Consider the following 16,802-nt stretch of genomic DNA (forward strand, 5'->3'; position numbering starts at 1 on the left):
AGTAGCCCTCATCTATACGTCATCCGGATATCACAGCCACTCAGTTTGCTTGAGGTCACCATCTTTAATAATATGGTTGTAGACGGTGCTCTTTGCTTGATGAATTACCTCAAGACTGGCGTAGAACCCTAATGAAGTATGCATAGAGTCAGGCCCAGCTCTGCTCTGCAATTTCTTCTAATGTAATGACTAAGACTTTGATTGATTCCCTCACCCTGCCTGGTGGAAGTGTAAACACTCAACCAAACAGCTGGGATTCCAGGAAGGACCCGCCTGCCTCTCCTAGAGACTGCCTTAACACCTTGGAGAATATGTACAGAATCGAGCGACTCCTGATAGCGCTAGGCGTATCACAACAGAATGAATAGTTGATAGCCTGCTTAACGGGCCTCTCTGGTTTCACTGCTGTTGGCCAGGAGTCATATAATATGATTGACATGTTTCTTGGCCTTTTTAAAATTAGCAAGTGGTTACATAAAGAGTGGTTACCATTGTGCCGCTGCCATCTTTAGAATGTCATCTGACATTTGACTATTTTAGTTTGCCATATATATATTAACCTCAAATAAATTTGGAAAAGTTTTTGTTGTGTTTGTTTGTTGAATAAAGAGTATTGTAGGCTATCAATTCTGGCACAGACAAACAAGCAATCCCAGGGGAAAGGGCTTTGTGACTGTGAAGACAAAGCTTGTTATATAGTTTGGGGGATGAAAATGGACTTCCATAAACTAGGCCAGGCAGCAATATCCATATTTCCATAACTGATGTGTTGGATGATTTTTTTTACATTACATCCTATGGGAGAGATTTGTGACATACACTATATATACAAAAGTATGTGGACACCCCCTGGCTATTTCAGCCACACCCCACACCCACAGCCATGCAATCTTCGTAGACAAACATTGGCAGTTGAAAGGCCTTACTGAAGAGCTCATTGACTTTGAATGTGGCATTGTTATGGGTTGCCACCTTTCCAACAAGTCAGTTCGTCAAATTTCTGCCATGCTAGAGCTTACCCGGTCAACTGTAAGTGCTGTTATTGTGAAGTGGAAATGTCTAGGAACGACAACGGGGGACAACTGAATGCTGAAGTACGTAGCTCGTAAAATGGTCTGTCCTTTGTTGCAACACTAACTATCGAGTTCCAAACTGCCTCTGGAAGCAACGTCAGCACAAAAACTGTTTGTCGGGGATTCATGAAATGGATTTCCATGGCCCAGCAGCCGCACACAAGCCCAAGATCACTTTGCGCAATGCCAAGCGTGGTGTAAAGCTCAGCAGTGGAAATGCATTATCTTGAGTGATGAACCCCGCTTCACCATCTGGTAGTCAGACTAACAAATCTGGGTTCGACAGATGCCAGGAGAACGCATAGTGCCAACTGTAAAGTTTGGTGGAGAGCCTCCCGAGTTGCGCAGCGGTCTAAGGCACTGAATTGCAATGCTTGAGGCTTCACATCAGCCCCGGGTTCGATCCCAGGCTGTGTCACATCCGGCCATGACGGGAGACCGATGAGGCGGTGCACAATTGGCCCATCGTCATCCTAGTTAGGTGAGGGTTTGGCTGGAATGTCCTTGTCCCATTGCGCTCTAGTGACTCCTTGTGGTAGGCTGGGTGCCTGCAAGCTGATGCAGTTGTTCTGTGTTTCCTCCAACACATTGGTGTGGCTGGCTTCCGGGTTAAACAAGCAGTGCGGCTTGGCAGGGCCGTGTTTCGGAGGACGCATGGTCCTGACATTTGACTCTCCTGAGTCTGTACAGGGGTTGCAGTGATGGGACAAGACTGTAACTTCCAATTGGGGAGAAAAAGGGGTAAAAGTACAAACAACATCAAAAAAGTTTAAAGGAGGAATAATGGTTTGGGGCTGTTATTCATGATTCATGCTCCTTAGTTCCAGAAAAATCTTGTCGAGATTGGTGTGGAACAACTTACACAGAGTCCTGACCTCAACCCATCGAACATCTTTGGGATGATTTGGAAAGCCGACCCCGAGCCAGGCCTAATCGCCCAACATCACTGCCTGACCAAACTAATGCTCTTGTGGCTGAATGGAAGCAAGTCTCTGCAGCAATGGAGGTTGTCAATGGAGGTTGTGGAGGTTGTTAAAGATTGGAGGTAGTCAATGGAGGTAGTGGAGGTTGTTAAAGCAGCAAAGGGAAGACAAACTCCATATTCATGCCCATGATTTTGGAATCAGATGTTAGACCACATACTTTTGGTACTGTATATATATTATTATATACAGTACCAGTCAAACGTTTGGACACACCTACTCATATCAGGGTTTTTCTTAATTTTATAATTTCATAGAATGTAGAATAATAGTGAAGACATCTAAACTATGAAATAACATATATGGAATCATGTAGTAACCAAAAAAATGGTTAAACAAATCAAAATAAATGTTATATTTGAGAATCTTCAAAGTAGGAGTTCCCACATATGCTGAGCACTTGTTGGCTGCTTATTCTTCTTACTTGTGTCCTTTAGGAGTGGTTTCTTTGCAGCAATTTGACAATTAAGGCCTGATTCATGCATTCTCCTCTGAACAGTTAATGTTGAGATGTGTCTGTTACTTGAACTCTGTGAGGTGCAATCTGAGGTGCAGATAATTGCTGATTTCTTAGGCTGGTAACTCTAATGAACTTATCCTCTGCAGCAGAGGTTACTCTGGGTATTCCTTTCCTGTGGTGGTCCTCATGAGAGCCAGTTTCATCATTGCGGTTGATGGTTTTTGCAACTGCACTTAAAGAAACTTTCAAAGTTCTTGAGAATGTCAGTATTGACTGACCTTCATGTCTTAAGGTAATGATGGACTGTCATTTGTCTTTACCTATTTGAGCTGTTCTTGCCATAATATGGACTTGGTCTTTTACCAAATAGAGGTATCTTCTGTATACGACACATGCCTTGTCACACCAGAAGAAATGCAATAAGAAAATCCGCAAATTAACTTTTAACAAGGCACACCTGTTTGTTGAAATGCATTCCAGATGACTACCTCATGAAGCTGGTTGAGAGAATTCTTTTAAAAAATATTTAAAAATCACCTTTATTTAACCAGGTAGGCAAGTTGAGAACAAGTTCTCATTTACAATTGCGACCTGGCCAAGATAAAGCAAAGCAGTTCGACACATACAACAACACAGAGTTACACATGGAGTAAAACAAACATACAGTCAATAATACAGTTGAAAAAAAAGTTTATATACAATGTGAGCAAATGAGGTGAGATAAGGGAGGTAAAGGCAAAAAAAGGCCATGGTGGCGAAGTAAATACAATATAGCAAGTAAAACACTGGAATGGTAGATTTGCAGTGGATGAAAGTGCAAAGTAGAGATAGAAATAATGGGGTGCAAAGGAGCAAAATAAATACAGTAGGGGGAGAGGTAGTTGTTTGGGCTACATTATAGATGGGCTATGTACAGGTGCAGTAATCTGTGAGCTGCTCTGACAGCTGGTGCTTAAAGCTAGTGAGGGAGATAAGTGTTTCCAGTTTCAGAGATTTTTGTAGTTCGTTCCAATCATTGGCAGTAGAGAACTGGAAGGAGAGGCAGCCAAAGGAAGAGTTGGTTTTGGGGGTGACCAGAGAGATATACCTGCTGGAGCGCATGCTACAGGTGGGTGCTGCTATGGTGACCAGAGAGCTGAGATAAGGCAGAGCTTTACCTAGCAGGGTCTTGTAGATGACCTGGAGCCAGTGGGTTTGGAGACGAGTATGAAGCGAGGGCCAGCCAACGAGAGCGTACAGGTCGCAGTGATGGGTAGTATATGGGGCTTTGGTGAAAAAATGGAAGGCACTGTGATAGACTGCATCCAATTTATTGAGTAGGGTATTGGAGGCTATTTTGTAGATGACATCGTCGAAGTCGAGGATCGGTAGGATGGTCAGTTTTACAAGGGTATGTTTGGCAGCATGAGTGAAGAATGCTTTGTTGCGAAATATGAAGCCAATTCTAGATTTAATTTTGGATTAGAGATGTTTGATATGAGTCTGGGAGGAGAGTTTGCAGTCTAATCAGACACCTAGGTATTTGTAGTTGTCCACATATTCTAAGTCAGAACCGTCCAGAGTAGTGATGTTGGACGGGCGGGCAGGTGCAGGCAGCGATCGGTTGAAGAGCATGCATTTAGTTTTACTTGTATTTAAGAGCAATTGGAGGCCACAGAAGGAGAGTTGTATGGCATTGAAGCTCGTCTGGAGGGTTGTTAACACAATGTCCAAAGAAGGGCCAGAAGTATACAGAATGGTGCCGTCTGTGTAGAGGTGGATCAGAGACTCACCAGCAGCAAGAGCGACATCATTGATGTATACAGAGAAGAGTCGGCCCAAGAATTGAACCCTGAGGCACCCCATAGAGACTGCCAGAGGCCCGGACAACAGGCCCCCCGATTTGACACACTGAACTCTATCAGAGAAGTAGTTGGTGAACCAGGCGAGGCAATCATTTGAGAAACCAAGGCTGTCGAGTCTGCCGATGAGGATGTGGTGATTGACAGAGTCAGGTCAATGAATATGGCTGCACAGTATTGTTTCTTATCGATGGCGGTTAAGATATCGCTTAGGACCTTGAGCGTGGCTGAGGTGTACCCATGACCAGCTCTGAAACCAGATTGCATAGTGGAGAACAGGTTAGTAATAGGGGTTGCAATCATTTTGGCAGATCATTTTAGAAAGAAAGGGTCCAGATTGTCTAGTCCGGCTGATTTGTAGGGGTCCAGATTTTGCAGCTCTTTCAGAGCATCAGCTGACTGGATTTGGGAGAAGGAGAAATGGGGAGGGCTTGGGCGAGTTGCTGTGGGGGGTGCAGTGCTATTGACCGGGGTAGGGGTAGCCAGGTGGAAAGCATGGCCAGCCGTAGAAAAATGCATATTGAAATTCTCAATTATAGTGGATTTATCTGTGGTGACAGTGTTTCCTATCCTCAGTGCAGTGGGCAGCTAGGAGGAGTTGTTCTTATTCTCCATGGACTTTACAGTGTCCCAGAACTTTTTTGAGTTTGTGTTGCAGGAAGCCAATTTCTGCTTGAAAAAGCTAGCCTTGGCTTTATAACTGCCTGTGTATATTGGTTTCTAGCTTCCCTGAAAAGTTGCATATCACGGGGGCTCTTCGATGCTAATGCAGAACGCCATAGGATGTTTTTGTGTTGGTTAAGGGCAGTCAGGTCTGGAGAGAACCAAGGGCTGTATCTGTTCCTGGTTCTAAATTTCTTGAACAGGGCATGCTTATTTAAGATGGTAAGGAAGGAATTTTAAAAAATAACCAGGCATCCTCTACTGAAGGGATGAGATCAATATCCTTCCAGGATACCCCGGCCAGGTCGATTAGAAAGGCCTGCTCGCTGAAGTGTTTCAGGGAGCGTTTGACAGTGATGAGTGGGGGTCGTTTGACCGCTGACCCATTTCGGATGCAGGCAATGAGGCAGTGATCGCTGAGATCTTGGTTGAAAACAGCAGAGGTGTATTTAGAGGGCAAGTTGGTTAGGATGATCTCTATGAGGGTGCCCGTGTTTACGGCTTTGGGGTGGTACCTGGTAGGTTCATTGATCATTTGTGTGAGATTGAGGGCATCAAGCTTAGATTGTAGGATGGCTGGGGTGTTAAGCCTGTTCCAGTTTAGGTCACCTAGCAGCATAAGCTCTGAAGATAGATGGGGGGCAATCAGTTCACAAATGGTGTCCAGAGCACAGCTGGGGGCAGAGGGTTGTCTATAGCAGGCGGCAAAGGTGAGAGACTTGTTTTTAGAGAGGTGGATTTTTAAAAGTAGAAGTTCAAATTGTTTGGGTACAGACCTGGATAGTAGGACAGAACTCTGCAGGCTATCTTTGCAGTAGATTGCAACACCGCCCCCTTTGGCCTTTCTATCTTGTCTGAAAATGTTGTCGTTTGGGATGGAGATTTCAGAATTTTTGGTCGTCATCCTAAACCAGGATTCAGACACGGCTAGAACATCTGGGTTGGCACAGTGTGCTAAAGCAGTGAATAAAACAAACTTAGGGAGGAGGCTTCTAATGTTAACATGCATGAAACCAAGGCTATTACGGTTACAGAAGTCATCAAAAGAGAGCGCCTGGGGAATAGGAGTGGAGCCAGGCACTGCAGGGCCTGGATTCACCTCTACATCACCAGAGGAACAGAGGAGGAGTACGATAAGGGTACGGCTAAAAGCTGTGAGAATTGGTCGTCTAGAACGTCTGGAACAGAGAGTAAAAAAAGGAGGTTTCAAAAAGGATAAAATAGCTTCAAGATATAATATGAATACAGTGAAGGTAAACCTAGGTATTGAGTGATTATGAGAAAGATATTGTCTCTAGAAACATAATTGAAACCAGATGATGTCATCGCATGTGTGGGTGGTGGAACTGAAAGGTTGGATAAGGTATAATGAGCAGGGCTAGAGGATCTACAGTGAAATAAGACAATAAACACTAACCAGAACAGCAATGGACAAGGCATATTGACATTAACTTAAGGAGAGGCATGCTTAGTCGAATGATCATAAGGGTCCTGTGAGTAGTGAGGGTGGTTGGGGTCACGGCGTTTCAGACAGCTAGCCGGGCCATCGGTAGCAAGCTAGCATAGGATGGAGGTCTGTTTTTAGCCTCCTCGTGTGTTTCCGTCAGTAGATTAGTGGGGTTCCGTGTGGTAGAGGGGATCAATCCAATTGGCAAAATAGATATAGTTAAACTGACCCCCAAAAAATTGTCCAATAGACCTATCCAGCTAGCAGCCGATAAGACAGCTAACGATTAGTGGGCCGCAGATGGGCGTTCAGGTAACGTCGCGATGAAGGGGCCAGTTGGATAACTCCCTCTGGCAGATAACGTCAGTAGTCCAGTCGTGAAGGCTCGGTGGGGCTCTGCATCGGCAGTAAAACGGGTCCGGATAGGTGATTGTAGCCCAGGAGTGGCTAATGGAACTCTTCAGCTGGCTAGCTCCGGAATAATTGATGTTTGCTCCGGAACCAATGTAAACCAATAGTCACACGGATAGCAGCTAGCTAGCTGCGAGATCCAGATGTAAATGTCTAGAGCTTTCTGTTGAAATCTGGGGATATGGAGAGAAAAATAGGTCCAGTATGATCTGGTCTGAGTCGCGCTTTTCGAGCTAAAGGATAGCTGATGACCACCAACCGTGGTTAGCTGAATACTAACGTTAGCCAGTAAACTGGCTAGCTTCTGGTTAGCTTCTGGCTAGCTTCTGGCTAGCTTCTGATTAGCTTCTGGCTAGCTTCTATTGTGGATTTCAGATTTTAGGTAAATAATACTTATTTTTTTAAACAGGATAGTGTTTTGAAGTAGATTTTTTGGAAAAGAAAATATATAAAAGATATGCGAAGAAATATGTAAATATATACAGTGGGGCAAAAAAAGTATTTAGTCAGCCACCAATTGTGCATGTTCTCCCACTTAAAAAGATGAGAGAGGCCTGTAATGTTTATCATAGGTACACTTCAACTATGACAGACAAAATGAGAAAAAAAATCCAGAAAATCACATTGTAGGATTTTTATAGAATTTCTTTGCAAATTATGGCGGAAAATAAGTATTTGGTCAATAACAAAAGTTTCTCAATACTTTGTTATATACCCTTTGTTGGCAATGATAGAGGTCAAACGTTTTCTGTAAGTCTTCACAAGGTTTTCACACACTGTTGCTGGTATTTGGGCCCATTCCTCCATGCAGATCTCCTCTAGAGCAGTGATGTTTTGGGAAGGTTGTTGTACAACACGGACTTTCAACTCCCTCCAAAGATTTTCTATGGGGTTGAGACCTGGAGACTGGCTAGACCACTCCAGGACCTTGAAATGCTTCTTGCGAAGCCACCTCTTCGTTGCCAGGGCGGTGTGTTTGGGATCATTGTTATGCTGAAAGACCCAGCCACGTTTCATCTTCAATGCCCTTGCTGATGGAAGGAGGTTTTCACTCAAAATCTCACGATACATGGCCCCATTCATTCTTTCCTTTACATGGATCAGTCGTCCTGGTCCCTTTGCAGAAAAACAGCCCCAAAGCATGATGTTTCCACCCCCATGCTTCACAGTATTTATGGTGTTCTTTGAATGCAACTCAGCATTCTTTGTCCTCCAAACACGAAGAGTTGAGTTTTTACCAAAAAGTTATATTTTGGTTTCATCTGACCAGATGACATTCTCCCAATCTTCTTCTAGATCATCCAAATGCTCTCTAGCAAACTTCTGACGGGCCTGGACATGTACTGGCATAAGCAGGGGGACACGTCTGGCACTGCAGGATTTGAGTCCCTGGTGGCGTAGTGTGTTACTGATGGTAGGCTTTGTTACTTTGGTCCCAGCTCTTTGCAGGTCATTCACTAGGTCCCCCCGTGTGGTTCTGGGATTTTTTGCTCACCGTTCTTGTGATCATTTTGACCCCATGGGGTGAGATCTTGCATGGAGCCCCAGATCGAGGGAGATTATCAGTGGTCTTGTATGTCTTCCATTTCCTAATAATTGCTCCCACAGTTGATTTCTTCAAACCAAGCTGCTTACCTATTGCAGGTCCAGTCTTCCCAGCCTGGTGCAGGTCTACAATTTTGTTTCTGGTGTCCTTTGACAGCTCTTTGGTCTTGGCCATAGTGGAGTTTGGAGTGTGACTGTTTGAGGTTGTGAACAGGTGTCTTTTATACTGATAACAAGTTCAAACAGGTGCCATTAATACAGGTAACGAGTAGAGGACAGAGGAGCCTCTTAAAGAAGAAGTTACAGGTCTGTGAGAGCCAGAAATCTTGCTTTTATGTAGGTGACCAAATACTTATTTTCCACCATAATTTGCAAATAAATTCATTAAAAATCATACAATGTGATTTTCAGGATTTATTTTCTAATTTTGTCTGTCATAGTTGAAGTGTACCTATGATGAAAATTACAGGCCTCTCTCATCTTTTTAAGTGGGCGAACTTGCACAATTGGTGGCTGACTAAATACGTGTTTTGCCCCACTGTATATACACGGGACACGACAAGACGAGGACAAAGTACGTCTGACTGCTATGCCATCTTGGAATGAAAAGAATGCCAAGAGTGTGCAAAGCTCTCAACAAGGCAAAAGGTGGCTACTTTGAAGAATCTAAAATATATTTTGATTTGTTTAACACTTTTTTGGTTACTACATGATTCCATATATATATATATCCTCATATCTTAGAGGATAGATTTTTAGATTTTTAGAAAGCAGTATGTTATTCAATTGTTTTATCTTATCTTTAACTCTGCATTGTTGCTTTGAATAAGTCAGCATTCCACTGTTTGTCTACACCCAATGTCTACGAAGCATGCAGTAAATAAAATGATGTTTGATTTGAAGCAGCATAGCCTAATTGATGACCGCAGTAGATGCCACTGAGCACCACAACAGATGACACTTTTATCTGCTACTCACAGGTGTCCAGAGAGGTTAAATTCAAAGGATAATTGACTCAGTCATGACGTTACCATTAATGGATAACAAACGTTTTAACTGATTAAATGATCCTCTACAGTTCAGACTGTCATTAATACAGAAACATACCACTCAGAGTCAATTCTCCTGCCAAGATACAAACAGAGACAAAGCGATCCATTAGCTAATGTAGAAACACAAGTCATAGCTCCTGTATGGTTGAAAAGAACAGAACAAATTCCTCCAGTTAATAGTTGTCCTGTCTCATAATTGGTCTGACAGACAGTCTCAAGCGTTTACAGCCAGTCAGCACTGAAACCAATTACCACTCAAATGGGGCCCATGTATTCTTCCTCCTGATTGAGAGAGAAGTCGAATCGACTCAAAATCAAATCGCATGCTTGGCAAACAACAGGTGTAGACTTAGAGTGAAATGCTTACTTACGGTCCCTTCCCAACAATGCAGAGAGAAAAAACGTATCAATAATAGAAAAATAGAAAAATAAGTATCAGAGGAATAAATACACAATGGGTAGCCTAGCGATGACTTGGCTACCCCGAGCTGACAAGGTACAAATCTGTCGTTCTGCCCCTGAACGAGGCAGTTCATCCACTGCTCCTAGGCCATCATTGAAAATAAACATTTGTTCTTAACCTACTTGCCTAGTTAAATTGAGGTACAGTTGAAGTCGGAAGTTTACATACACCTTAGCCAAATACATTTAAACTCAGTTTTTCACAATTCCTGACATTTAATCATAGTAAAAAATTCCCTGTTTTAGGTGAGTTAGGATCACCACTTTATTTTAAGAATGTGAAATGAATAATAGTAGAGAGAATGATTTATTTCAGGTTTCAGATTTCAGCACATCCCCAGTGGGTCAGAAGTTTACATACACTCAAATAATATTTGGTAGCATTGCCTTTAAATTGTTTAACTTGGGTCAAATGTTTCGGGTAGCCTTCCACAAGTTTCCCACAATAAGTTGGGGGAATTTTGGCCCATTCCTCCTGACAGAGCAGGTATAACTGAGTCAGGTTTGTAGGCATCCTTGCTCGCACACGCCTTTTCAGTTCTGCCCACACATTTTCTAAAGGATTGAGGTCAGGGCTTTGTGATGGCCACTCCAATACATTGACTTTGTTGTCCTTAAGCCATTTTGCCACAACTTTGTAAGTATCATTGTCCATTTGGTAGATACATTTGCGACCAAGCTTTAACTTCCTGACTGATGTCTTGGGATATTGCTTCAATATATCCACATAATTTTCCATCCTCATGATGCCATCTATTTTGGGAAGTGCACCAGTCGCTCCTGCAGCAAAGCACCCCCACAACATGATGCTTCCACCCCCGTGCTTCACGGTTGGGATGGTGTTCTTCGTCTTGCAAGCGTCCCCCTTTTTCCTCCAAACATAATGATGGTCATTATGGCCAAACAGTTCTATTTTTGTTTCACCAGGCCAGAGGACATCTCCAAAAAGTACGATCTTTGACCCCATGTGCAGTTGCAAACCGTAGTCTGGCTTTTTTATGGCGGTTTTGGCGCAGTGGCTTCTTCCTTGCTAAGCGACCTTTCAGGTTATGTCGATATAGGACTGGTTTTATTGTGGATATAGATACTTTTGTACCTGTTTCCTCCAGCATCTTCACAAGGTCCTTTGCTGTTGTTCTCGGATCGATTTGCACTTTTCGCACCAAAGTACATTCATCTCTAGGAGACAGAACGTGTCTCTTTCCTGAGAGGTATGACAGCTGCATGGTCCCATGGTGTTTATACATGGGTACTATTGTTTGTACAGATGAACGTGGTACCTTCAGGCATTTGGAAATTGCTCCCAAGGATGAACCAGACGTGTGGAGGTCTACCATTGTTTTTGATGTCCTGGCTGATTTCTTTTGATTTTCCCATGATGTCAAGCAAAGAGGCAGTTTGAAGGTAGGCCTTGAAATACATCCATAGGTACATCTCCAATTGACTCAAATTATGCCAATTAGTCTAACAGAAGCTTCTAAAGCCATGACATCATTTTCTGGAATTTTCCAAGCTGTTTAAAGGCACAGTCAACTTAGTGTATGTAAACTTCTTTTTTTTAATAGACAACTGGAGAAAAGCTACAGTCACAGAAATGTGGCCAAATTGAGACGAATAGCTCAAACGCAGAGTACTGTCAGTTTTGGCAGTGTGCACCCGGGAGAGCGCAGATGTACGTTAAAACCCGGAGACATTTATAAGGCCTGTAAAACACTGCTTGAAGACAAGGAGAGGGGAAATGATGTGTCCTTTCCAGGGGCAGGGAGGGACACGCATTTGTCAGATGATGAAACACATTCCCTACTCTCTGTAATTGAGCCTAGTCATAATGAATGTGTCACATCCTCCCCTTCCCATCTGAGATGGACTAGTACTGCGAAGGGAGGGAACATCGTATTGTAATTGCATTATATTGAACATTGATTTGGATTTTGAGTGAAGGAACATAACTGTCCTATGTTGATCCTGGATTGTCGTTTACCTGTGTTGATACCGAATCACCATTAAGATGGCAACAGCATATTGTAAATGCATGTATACCGCAGTGGCGGCTGGTGATGGGAGCACGGCTCATATTAATGGCTGGAATGGAGTAGATGGAATAGAATGAAACACGTGGAAACTAAATGTGTTTCATTCCATTTGATTTACTCCCTTCCAGCCATTACTATGAGCCGGCCTCCCCTCAGGAGCTCCACCGGTTGAATGCTGTGAGTGTAGGTGTATTTTCATACCATATTTCATACCTTTTCGTTGTAAATTATAATCTCTTAATGATTTATTATGCAATCTCCTCTTCTGGAAAACCAGGACATCTGCTTAGCTACAATACAGCTAATTGACCCCTCGCTAAGCCCCAGAATTGTAGGCAACCAATCGTAGTGCTAAAATGGATAGCAACTGTTGTCAAATCCAACACCTCGGACAAGCTCATTTGAAACACATGAAATCCATTGAGGGCATTACAAAAACAAAGAGCTTTAATCCAAAACCAAATTGTTTAAATGGCTAAATAATTCTACAGTGCACCAGGGGTACTTGCTACTGTGATTACTGAAATGCAAAGCCTGTTGATGGAGTATTTTTCGAATCCAAAATAATACTTTTGTTACATTGTTTGCTAGCTCAGCTGGTTAGCTAGCTCTTAGTCTTATTGACCAACCAATGTTGCTAAAACTAACTTGTTTTTTTCGAAATATATGTTAGCTAGCTAAGTTAGCCATGTTATGAATACAACTCTTCAATGCTGTCGACATCAGGATACGATTTAACTGCACTAGTTTGCCACAAAAGTGGTTAGTGACTTTGGCTGCCTGCTGACAGTGTATTCAGAGCCATCTAATGCTAGCCATAATACAACCTTCATTTTAACAGGTTCCTGTGAAGCAATTGTAATGACGGTTTCAAGTTTTTAATGTCACCCAACAATGACGTAATCAATATCAGTGTAGTACTAAAAATAATATCAGATAGAACGAAAACACACAAGACATAAAAACAAGAAATAAGACGATACATTTCGTGAAAATCAATTTAAAAATGAACACCAAAAGAATCACAAAATAGAAAAGTTGTGTTGGAGCTCAAAAACGTACAGTATGGCGCCATCTCGTTGTAGTCAGTCCACCACAACAAACCCGAGACTCTCCTGATTGACAGGGAAGGGTGCAATTGCGGCCTGCAATTCTGGGCGTTCTTCAATGTGGGCATTGCTGCATCTGCAGGAACCACTCTTTATACTTCAATTGGTACATTTTTAAGTTTGCCCGGGGGGTGCTCGAAGGGAGACGTTCATGCAGGAACCAATGGGTTGCTCAAGGGGGGGGGGGGTTAATGCAAGAACCAATGGGATGCTCGAGGAAAGGTTAAGATCATTGCGAGGGGATTTCGCCAGTGGTTAGAAGGGGAAATTGGGCTTCTCAGGAAAATGTTGTCCGAGGTTGCAACAGTAATAACTAAGGGAGGCTTAAAGAAAATGAATTCTATACGATTGTAGATGGGTTCAGACTGGATGTAAAGTAAAATGTTCAGTTGTCCCTGTTGAGGGAAATGATGAGCATGAATACAGTGAGGGGGAGAAAGACGAAAGGGTAATTAGGCCCTAATCCACAATGTCTGTTTTCCTGAAGCGGCCAGAGTGCAGTGTTTCAGTATCCAAAATTACCATAGTAGATACAGATGAGGCACAGCCAGTAGACACAACGTGGTGGATCATCTCCTCCCTATGCTTCTCTCTCTCTCTCTCTCTCTCTCTCTCTCTCTCTCTCTCTCTCTCTCTCTCTCTCTCTCTCTCTCTGACAGGGTGAAGATCAGGAACTGATTGAGGTGATTCAGATGAGCTGATGAATCAGTCTACTGAGATCACTCATCCTCCAGTTCCACATTTTCAGACTGCATCATAACACTTCTTTACATTAAGATGCTCTTTTACCTGTGCCCAACGCTGCTACTGTTGTAATACCATTGTACTACACAGGTATAGGAACATGTTACCTATGTTAGCCATATATCTTGATTTTATAGAGACTGTAAGCAGCAATGGGACAATATGCTTTCAGGCACATTGGCCGTTCCTTTCATTTTTTTTCGCCTCTCGTCTTGTCCTTTTTAGCGGATTAGGGAGAAACTGGAACACTTTATTCACGGTTCCTACAGTAACTTAAACTTAGAGCTGCTGCCATCAAAGTGGTGGGCGGCTTTGTTCTCAGTGGAGAAATTGCTCACAACAGCCCTTCTTGGTGCACATCTGATTGGAGCCTAACTAACACACACTGACACACTCCCCACCCCCACAGCCAGCAGCAACACGCCCTGCTGAAAACTCATGTCACAAATGTTTGACAGCAACTTTGTTCTCACCTAACGGCCTCGAATGCTTCAACACACATCTGATGTTGCAGGCGTATGTACGCATTTGCTAATATCTGCTGTAATGCGTAAAGTTGGATTTTTGTGTCATGTGTTGGTCTCATCTCGTCTGGAATAGAGTGCAGTGACTAATTAGGAGTGTTGATGCTAATTTACAACTTATGAATATTATTATGAATATGAATGCGTGCCACTTGAATCTCACAGTGTGATGGGCGACAGTCAGATGGATGATGGGAGATAGGGGGAGAGAGTGAGAAGAGAGAGAACTCTGAAAAATATGAGAGACAGTGGAGAAAGAGAGCGAGAGAGTGAGTGAGTGAGTGAGTGAGTGAGTGAGTGAGTGAGTGAGTGAGTGAGTGAGTGAGTGAGTGAGTGAGTGAGTGAGAGAGAGAGAGAGAGAGAGAGAGAGAGAGAGAGAGAGGGGAAAAGCGAGAGTGATTAACACTAAAAACAAGCCCACATGATGGTGTTAACTACTGATGACAGGCTTGTCATGTTTGAATGTGGATAGCTGTCATTTCAATACCTCAATTAACACGCCTCAACAGTCTCCTGTCTACGTAAATTGAGATTTGGGCAATGTGTGCGATCCAGTCATGTGTGATGCATGATGACGGTGGACTGGGGCAACATCATGACCCTAAAAATACAGTTAATTAGTGTAAAGACTATTAATGAAGCTTATGATATGATGACTTCAGCGTCGATCTCACGGCATTGCCGGAAGTACTGAGAAGATCATGGGTCTTCTGTTATAACAGCAGCAAGCAAGTTCTAGGGCACCAATTCTGGCAAATGATTGAAATGAATGATTTTCAACAGTGAAAATGTTGTGATAAACAAACTGACCTAAAATATTCCTACATCACCCATGTGATGTGACTGATGGAGCTGAACTTGTGTGAGGATAGAAAGAGGATAGAAAGACACTTGCATGAGAATTGTTTTTGCAGTTAGTCTTTCTCCATTCTCTGTTTAACATTGTCGTCACTCAAAATAGACCATAATCACACTTCCAGGGAGGAATAAAGAAAAAAGAAAAGAACTGAATAACTCTAAAGCAGTCACGAATAGGGGAGTGTGAGAGGTTTTGACACCGGCTGGTGAGTGTGTGGTGAATTGGCTCTGAACTTCCTGTTTGAAGATGAGTCACTCAGACAGAATCTTAAATAGACAGGGCAAACAGCCTGAATGTTCAATGCAGGCAGCACCCAAAGGAAATCAACTTTAAACGCTCTTTAAGTCCCAATGGATAAAAGCCTGGTGAGATAATACAAACGTGTGCTCCTCTTGCCCTGGCTTGGATCACACTCAGAGTATGAACTTTGCATTCTAACTTGTTGCAACAAAACAAAGGATGTTAGAGGAACATTTGAATTGTTAGGAATTATGATGACATTGTTCTTTTATCCAGACATGAAAAAAACTGCAAAGCTTCTGGGACATTGTCAGGCAACAGTGCAAACACAGTAAGCTCCAAAATCCACGACTTTAAAACTAAGACTATGCATATAAAAGGGACATAATCCTTGTAAATCCAGGAAGATTTACAGCTCAACAACTGTTCCTCTGACATTTCTACAACAGGTAAGTTTCAGAACTGGGTTCAAATACTTGCACACAGATGTATTTGAATATATTTTTCAAGTATTTAAAACCCAGGTCTGGTGTGTAGTGATCCAAAAGAACAGAGATATTTCTTCCTCAGTGCCCCTCAGCCAACAGAGAGAGAGCACTTCCAGCTAAAGATGTGTGACAGATAGATCACATCTCATCAGTATGCACAAGGCCAACCTCGGTGCAGGATGCTGCTCTCTGTCTGTCACTTATCACGGCGATCAATAGAAAAGAGAATACCGGATGGGATATTGGAGTACACCAGCCATCGTGATCCAAACCACCTCCCATCCAATTCAACACAGAGGGAGGGGCAGGGGGTGGGAGGGGCTGGGGGTGGGAGGGGAGCTACGAGCCCGGAGGTGGGGCAGGACGGGAGGGGAGCTACGAGCCTGCAAGGCCCTGGGGTGGTGCAGAGCTGCTGTTTAATGGAGTTTATGTTATGTTAGAGAGGGAACAGGAAGAGAGTGATCTTATTGCGAGGCTATGTAGACGTGTCGACGTGCACCTTGTGGGACCCGAGCACTTAGACAGAGGACGTCTACTGTCAAAGGGGCCTTGGGGAAGAATCTGAAATATAAACTGTTTATTTTATATGTCAACACTGATGGCAAGTCACTTACCACTGTAGCCGTCTACTGCTACTTTGGAGTTATCCAACCTATGGCTTGCACTGGCAAAATGACATTTAGACTTTGTTCTAGTACCAGATGGTTCAACAAGATGGGAAGATAGTGAGGATACAATTAACAAATCAAATCTAGTAGTTCATATGGGAGTTCATGTAGGCCTCTACGCTACAGCAACACACACAAATAGGAGGGGTGTTTGACAGCAATGATGAAAATCCAACAAATGGGTTTATCAAGAAAAACGA

This window comes from Oncorhynchus nerka, linkage group LG20 (genome assembly GCF_034236695.1).
Source record: "Oncorhynchus nerka isolate Pitt River linkage group LG20, Oner_Uvic_2.0, whole genome shotgun sequence".
In the NCBI taxonomy this organism is placed as follows: Eukaryota; Metazoa; Chordata; class Actinopteri; order Salmoniformes; family Salmonidae; genus Oncorhynchus; species Oncorhynchus nerka.